This window comes from Saccopteryx leptura, chromosome 11 (assembly GCF_036850995.1).
Source record: "Saccopteryx leptura isolate mSacLep1 chromosome 11, mSacLep1_pri_phased_curated, whole genome shotgun sequence".
Taxonomy (NCBI): domain Eukaryota; kingdom Metazoa; phylum Chordata; class Mammalia; order Chiroptera; family Emballonuridae; genus Saccopteryx; species Saccopteryx leptura.
This window is the reverse complement of record NC_089513.1, coordinates 74,288,982-74,297,240: the sequence shown is the minus strand read 5'-3', so window position 1 is coordinate 74,297,240 and position 8,259 is coordinate 74,288,982.

The following is an 8,259-nucleotide window of genomic DNA, read 5'->3' as shown; positions in this document are numbered from 1 at the left end:
TCATGTCTTATCACTGTAAAGCACTCTGGTCTGGGTGGAAATATTTATTATGCAACAATGCTTCGTCAAATGTAGATCGTAATTACAGATTGAAGAAATGAGGCAGACATGGGGACACTTGGAGCTAAGCTGTACGAATGCTTAAAATGTGAATTGCTTAAACAGTTTTCCCAACTTCTCACTTGATAATCTTAAAAGTAAAAGAAGTGATGAAAAGCATTTGTTTGAGATCAAAGAAGAGGTATTCAGGAAGCACTGATTGAGGCAGAAACTCAAATCCTGTTTGATTATGAGGGGAAGGCCAGGGATACTTGTGAGGAAGGGGAAGGAAAATAACTCCATGAGTAGAAGGAGGGAGTTTCCATTGGTGCAGAAAAGCTAAGTTATTTGTTAGGTATACGTGGTGGGGCTGATTCGGAGGAATGTCCTTAATTTTCAGTCCTCACAGTCAGGACGTCTCCCTTCCTGTTGGCTTTACACACAGCCACTTAGAATATACACAGTGTTGTCTGGCAAAATCCAAAGGTGATTTTGGCCAGTTCAAATATTCCAGAGGTTCAAGGAGTAAGACATGTAAGGCAGCTTCGCTGAAATGGCTGCCCTGACTCCATTTTAAAATGGCTTCACTTATGTCAAGCTCTCACGCACTTTATTTGCATGTGCATATAGAGCAATATGTTGTTTAAGATAAATCATGTGGTCAAACTGAAAATGCTGAGATCGCTGGTTTGAAACCCTCGGCTTACCAGGTCAAGGCACATGTGGGAGTTGATGCTTCCTGCTCCTCCCTGCTTCCCTCTCTTACCTTCTCTCTTTAAAATGAATAAATAAAAATCTTAAAAAAAAGAAAAAAAGATAAATCATGTGAGAAGTGTGAAAGCCCTTGGAAATAACGTAGTTCAATATTTCTTAACTGCATGGGGGCTCATGAATCTCTTTTAGTATATGAAACAATGATGAACCCAATTACGTAAATGAGGTAGTCATAAAAATTGTTAATTAAGTAAAAACAATCTCTTGGACCTCAAATTCCTTATCCATGAAATGAGTGAATTGAGTTAAATAAAATCTTAGTGTCTCATATTTCTAATAACCCATGTTTATACCAATACTTTGTGTTAACTGATCAAATATCAAAAAAATATTATAACAATGTTTGGAAAAGTATGTAAGAAGAAGACAATAAATAAAGTCCTAATTTATCATTTTCAAATCACTGTTGAACTTTGGGAAAGAGTTAAAAACTGAAACCTTATGTCCAAGGAATTTCTAAGCTAACAGGCAAAGTATTGCACACAATTATATAAGGCAACATGAAGATATAAGAATTAAACCTATTTTAGAACACTAATACGAGTAACAAATAGTCATTATCTAAATGTGAGCTGAAATCTCATTGGTGCGACAAGTTCAGATAAAAAGAGGAAGAGGAAAACATAATGAAGTCCTAAGTGATATGAGGAACATTGACTAGAAAGAACAGTATATCAAAATTTAAATATGTGAACTTGAGTGTTGTCAGAGGTGGTTACACCACCTCGCACCATGATCCAGTTCTGCCATCCTTCTCAGCCCCAGGACCTGCTTCGCAGGTAGAGGAAGCTGTAAAAATTAAGTTTGAATCTCAGTGTCTCATTGAAACCGGATCCATGCAGTTCTGCCTCCCGATGTTCTGAGCTACTGCTGGGGCTCACACAGCGTTTGGTGTCTCCTGCTCACACCGGTCCTTGACGGAGTCAACGGTCATTCTCCAGCTTCTTAAAGGCTCTGATATCAGAACTAAGGATTCTGTTTCTTGGCTGATTCACTTTTAAAATGTGTAGAGGCGGAATTCATTTATAATTGGTTCAACTTCTTTACTTATCAGTGCAAATATATAGATTTAAATATAAAATGATAAAAATGTATTCTATATATTTTTTATTTGTGTGACAGAGATAGAGAGACAGATAGGGACAGACAGACAGGAAGGGAGAGAGATGAGAAGCATCAAATCTTCATTACGGCACCTTAGTTGTTCATTGATTGCTTTCTCATATGTGCCTTGGCCGGGGGGGGGGGGGCTACAGCAGAGCGAGTGATCCTTCGCTCAAGCCAGTGACGTCTGGCTCAAGCTGGTGAGCCTTTCTCAAACCAGATGAGCCCGCGCTCAAGCCAGCGACCTTGGGGTTTCGAACCTGGGTCCTTTGCATCCCAGTTCGAAGCTCTATCCACTGCGCCACCACCTGGTCAGGCTCTATATATTCTTATGGCTAGACTTTAATAGGAGAATGTAGAAATGCACAGAGCTTGTGTCCTGGGAAATAGTGATGTCCTGCCTCCGTCTTGTGTTCCCATAAGTGACATTGCAAAGAACCATCCATCCCTATGTGATTTAGATAAGATTAGCAGATGACTTCCTGGTTGACCTTTGGCAACATCACACAGATGCCCTTTAAATTCCTTCTCTTCATCTCCTAAATGACCGTTTAGTTTTCTCTCTACCAACCAATCTGAATAAAATACCCTCTAACTATGACTTGGACAAACTTGAATCAGGATGCTCTCCTTTCCCCAGGTCCCTGAAACACGGCCCACTCTCGATTTTAAGCAGGTATTGGGAGCGTAAGCAAGTTTTGGAGGATGGAGCAACCCTGTGTTCTGCTCAACTCTCTCATCAGTCCACCAACGCATTCCATCTCCACATCCTGCCGTTCCTGTCTTTACGTACTCTGTCCTTTCTGCCTGGCCTCCTCCTTCTCAGAGCATTTTCTTTAGAAAACATGGGGTTGTAAATTCTTTCTTTCTCTGCCTTTTGGATATACATGTAAACAATATTTTTGTATTTTTCCAAAGTGAGAATGGAGGGGGGGAGGCAGTCAGACTCCCGCATGTGCCAAACTGGGATCCACCCAGCACGTCCACCAGGGGGCGATGCTTGGTCCATCTGGGCCATTGCTTCATTGCAACCGGAGCCATTCTAGTGCCCCAGACTCAGGCCATGGAGCCATCCTCAGTGCCCAGGTCAACCTTGCTCCCATGGAGCCTTGGCTGTGGGAGGGGGGTGAGAGAGATAAAGAGAAAGGAGAAGGGGAGGTGTGGAAAAGCAGATGGGCGCTTCTCTCGTGTGCCCTGGCTGGGAATTGAACCTGGGACTTCTACACGCTGGGCTGACGCTCCACCGCGCTGACATGTAAACAAAAATTTTTAAGCCTCTTCTCAGTATCAAAACCAAGAAATGTTTTTCTACAAAGATCTGAGTCATCCGTTAAAATGTAAAACACCAAGAAAAAGTCCCCACCGTCTCACGATGTACCCAAGTGCTCCTCCTCAGCCCAGCCCAGCACTCACTGACCCTCCCAACTGGTATTTTAATGGAGTGGGGTTCAGACAGCTTTCTGGTCTCTCTCCTCTATTGCAACAGCCTTGAACAATATTTTCCTCTTGCCTGTTTAACTTTACCCAGTGCATTTTTTCCCTTTGGCAAGACTTCCTTAAGTATTTTATTTTATTTATTAATTTTTTTAAAAGCTTAGTTTTTTTATTTATTTATTCATTTTAGAGAGGAGAGGGAGAGACAGAGAGAGAGAGGAGAGACAGAGAGAAGGGGGGAGGAGCTGGAAGCATCAACTCCCATATGTGCCTTGACCAGGCAAGCCCAGGGTTTTGAACCGGCAACCTCAGCATTTCTAGGTCGACGCTTTATCCACTGCGCCACCACAGGTCAGGCCTCCTTAAGTATTTTAAAAGAGAAAGAGAAATTGAAGCAGGTACCACAGACAACTACCTCTTCTTCTTTTGTCTCTCACAGATGAGTTAAGCCACCCGCATGTAAAATTTTATTTCCTATTTTCAGTAATATTCAGAGTTTGATGTTACTGTATTTATTGTGTTCAGCCATCAGCACAGATTTTGGTACATTTTGGTATAGTTAGTAATATTTATAACATTTATAAGGATTATAGAAACCTCAAGTGCTTATAAAACTGATTATATTATTTTTTAAAAAAAACATAAAAGATTTAAGAGAAGAAATTTTTTTCCTTGTTTAGAATGTGCTTTACCCCTTAATTACTTGTCTCTGTGTTAATGGATTTTCTGTGCTCATCACAGTTGTCTCAAAGTAAAGCCTGCCCAATACACGACACATTTCTCAATGCCTACAGCCCTGTATATACTGTGATCATACCCTCTCACTCCCTGTATTCTGACTGTTCTCATCCCTGATTCTTCCTTCCCTCAGGTGTTATCAGTTGTCCAGTCCTGCTCTGCAACTTCTAGACCGTGTGGCATGCTCTCACCACACCCTGGACCTTGTCGCCACATATGCCAGGAAAGGTTATCCTCGTAGAGAGGGACTGAAACACAGCCTGTCATCCACCCACCACGCTGTGCTCCGTGGGTGTTCTCTTGAGCTTGGAAGAAGACGTGTATTTTCCTACTTTGCATGGAGGCGCCACAGGGCACCAATTTCCCTGCTCTGTATGCATCGTGATAATAATGTTATAAACAAAATTGTAATGTTTTTGCCTCCCAGAATCCAAGCCCTAATAAGTTTGAGAGTAGGGTCTGTGTGTCCCAACATTTAGGATAGTGTCTGCAACAGAAGATGCTAAATATGTACTGATTGGATAAACAAATGAATATGCATTGCTCTTTTTAAGTATATTGATGTATATATCTCTACCTTCTCTGAGAAGAACACTTAAATATTTTAACTTTTCCTTAAGTTTCATCAGGACAACAATTATAATCATATTACATAATACAGTGATGCTCTCAGGCATAGAACACCTGCTTCTGCCGCCCTTCAATGATACTGAGATCTCCAACTTTGGACGTTCAAGTTCAAGTGTTGTTTTTATAGTTTTTCTTCTTCTTCCCTGATGTCATACTGACATGTCACATGGACATCAGTACACCTACTTATCAGATCCTCACCTTGTGCTCTAAGGAACTTCAAATGTGCTGTGGATTTCAAAACCAGAAAATGGAACTGTGAGTGATTGGATGGAAGTCAGGATATGAGAAATTCTGTCTACTGTGGGTGAGGCACAAGAGATTTGGTGATAGAGCAGTGTGACTTTGCAGGGAGCAGGGCAGTTACCTTCAATACTTTCTTTAAATACACACACACACACACACACACACACACATACACACACAGTAATGCCTTGGTTTTTGTTGACTTTGGTTTTCGTTGTTTTTTTCCGTGAAAAGTTTGTTTCAGTTTTCGTTGGTTGCCTCAGATTTCGTCTCCATGCCCATGTGACTTCACTGCTGATATTGTGAAAACAAAGGGCGACCCACGCGTCCTCCTGCTCGGTGTGGCATTGTTTCTCGTTGTGTGAGCATCACCCTGAGCGTCTAGCCAAACAATTCCATTGCTTTCCAGAGTTTTTGTGCTTTTTTTTTATTGATTACGAGTGCTAATACAACAATTCCATGTAAATGATTACTGTGTATACAGTATTCTGTGTAATTTCTTATTGTTTTTAGTGTTAAACACCACATTTATTATCTATAAAATGTATTTTTGGTATGTATTTTGGAGTGTCTAGAACGAATTGATTTGATTTACATTGATTCATATGGAAATAATTGCCTTGGTTTTCATCGGTTTCAGATTTCACCAATTGTTTTTGGATGGATTATCGACAAAAACCAAGGTGTCACTGTGTCTTGGTCCTGTCATCTTTCTCGTCATCCTTCTCCTTCTCATCATCCTTGTCTTCCTCCCTCTGCTCTGAGCCAGGATGCTTGTTGAATGGCTGACTTGCAGACATGAGAATTTTTGAGGCTTTATGTCTACTTTCGTTGTGGAGAAAAATGTGCTTCATTAACTAGCCTCCGGACCAAATCCAATGTCCAGTCGTCCTCAGTCAATATCAAACCACAGAAGGGTTACAACAGAAGGCAGGTCTAGATTTTCTATTTCAGTGACACAACAGCTGTTTGCTCCTGGATTGATATTCCGAGCATTTATTTTACAAGTGTTCTTGGATTCATGCGTTCAGATGAATGGATATTCCCCCTGGCAGCACAGGTGACGCCGTATGACTGTCTGTATTTCCAAGAAGGTGCTCAGTCTTCACTAGCTTTATATGACCTCCCGGGAGCCTTTTCGATACATGCACATACAGGACTACAAACAGGATTGCTCTTCCTAATCCTTGAAAGTTGTAGCCAGTGACTATACATAAAGGCAAAGTGGCAGGCCTGGTTGCATCATCCTGAAGCACACATCTTTCTATGTAAACAACACTCGCATACAGATTTCTCTCACCATCAGAAACCCCCAGCGTTCCAATGAAACCAGTGAGCCAAAATGTTGTAAAGCAAAGAGCAGTTGCTATTCGTTTATCTGGAACATTTTTTTGAGCGGTCTCAGTCCCCCTTCCCCCCCCAAAAAAAAACCCCACCACCAAATCATACCAAGTAACATATAAAACCTAAAATGCCACTACCACATAGAAAGGTCAGAATGAGAGGATAAATACACACAATACTCTTAGACCCATCACTCCATCTCAAGGAGTTGACTTTCCGTTTTATCCATTATTGGTCGTCAACTAAAAGAGATCGCTTTGTCACTAGAACCAGCAGTCAGTCAGGAGCTCTCAAGAGTCTTTCTCTCTGAGTGTCAACCGTCCACAGAGAACAGGGGGAGGTAAACGCGCACACAGTGTCGTTATTTGTTCCCCAGGATTGGAACGATCACATCCAGTGTAGCGCCCTTAAGCACTCTTGTCAGTTTTTCTGATCCTTAGGACCCATCTCGCTAAGAGACTCACAAAGTAGATGGAGGCACAGCCCCGATGCTCACAGACACGGCTCACAGCTATGGCTGCTCCCTGCAGAGATGGAGCCTGCTTCCTGTGGGGTGGGGGGAGCCTGGGGGGGCCCTCCCGTTGATGGGGATGCCCGCTGCCTCTCTAAGGGCTCCCTGCAAAACAGATGCCGAACAACTCTATTTTTGTTCCTTGCCTTTTTTTTTTTTGTAGAAGCAACAATCCTCTGGATTTTTTTGCAGTTGATGAAACAGGTACAAAAAAAGAAGTGGCATAAAGTGAGCTTTGGAAAAACAGAGGATTCCCATATGTGGTTATCACAGTTCTCCCTGAATCATCACCATTTCTCCATGGAAATGTTGCTCAGAGCTTATACACCGCTCACGGAAATTAGGGAGTCAGGGAACGTGCAGGTCCTCCAGGACTTTCAGCCTTCTGGATGGTGCCTTTTCCACCAATGAAATCAGAGTCGGTTTTGCATCTCATTTGCATAATCCAACAACTTTCTTTGACTTCTCGTTTGCTTTTCTGATGTTCTTGTTTAATAATAATAAAAAAATCAAATGCTTCTTTTTGTAAATCGCTTCCTATTCATTTTAAAATACACCCTAATTTCTGTGAGCAGTGTATCTGGTGAAGAAGAAACTGCTGAGGCTGTTTTTGTCCCTTGAAGAAGTATAGAGTAGGACTGTCCGGAGGCACCAACAGGGTTGGGCACCTCCAGCTGCTGGAAAACCGTGTGATGTGGGTGTGAAAGAACACGCCTGGGTGGTGTAATGTGGGTCACGAGCTCCAACAATAGCTTCCTGACCTTCCGCACGTCCGTCCCTTCTCTCTCTGATCTTGCATTTCTTTATCTTTGAAACGGCTCTTACTTTATTCATGCAGGAGCCTTTCAGAGTTTCTATGGGAAGAAGCGAGATGACCTTTTCAGACCTCCTGGCTCCCAACAATGCCACCTTCCCTTCTCTCTCCGTGTCCCTTTAAAGGAATCTGTGGTGTCCGCTGCCGAAGAAACCTGATCTTCAAGCGACATTAGAATGGGGTTCTCTCCGCAGCCGCACTGTGCATGTTTGTAACAGCCGGCATTTGCAGGCTAAGCAGTCTCCCGCCTGGGGTTCCCAGTCCCCTGTTGTATTATTTCAGTTAAGTAACTCTGGGCAGCTGCTCTAACAGACCAACAGTGAGCTCTCAGTAGTTAAAGAAAATGAAACTGAATTTCATTAAAAAACAAACAAAAAAAACCCACATCTTTTCACAACTGTATTCCTTTTACAGAGAAAAGAGAGAGAGAGAGAGAAAGGAAGGAGGAAATGGAGGAAGCATCAACGTCCATATGTGCCTTGACCAGACCAGCCCAGGGTTTCGCACCGGTGACCTCAGTGTTCCAGGGCACCGCGTTATCCACTGCGCCACCACAGACTGGTCAGAAATGAGTTTCTCACCCTGGTAAAGTCAGCAAGTATAACAGGGAGCCATGGTCTGTACG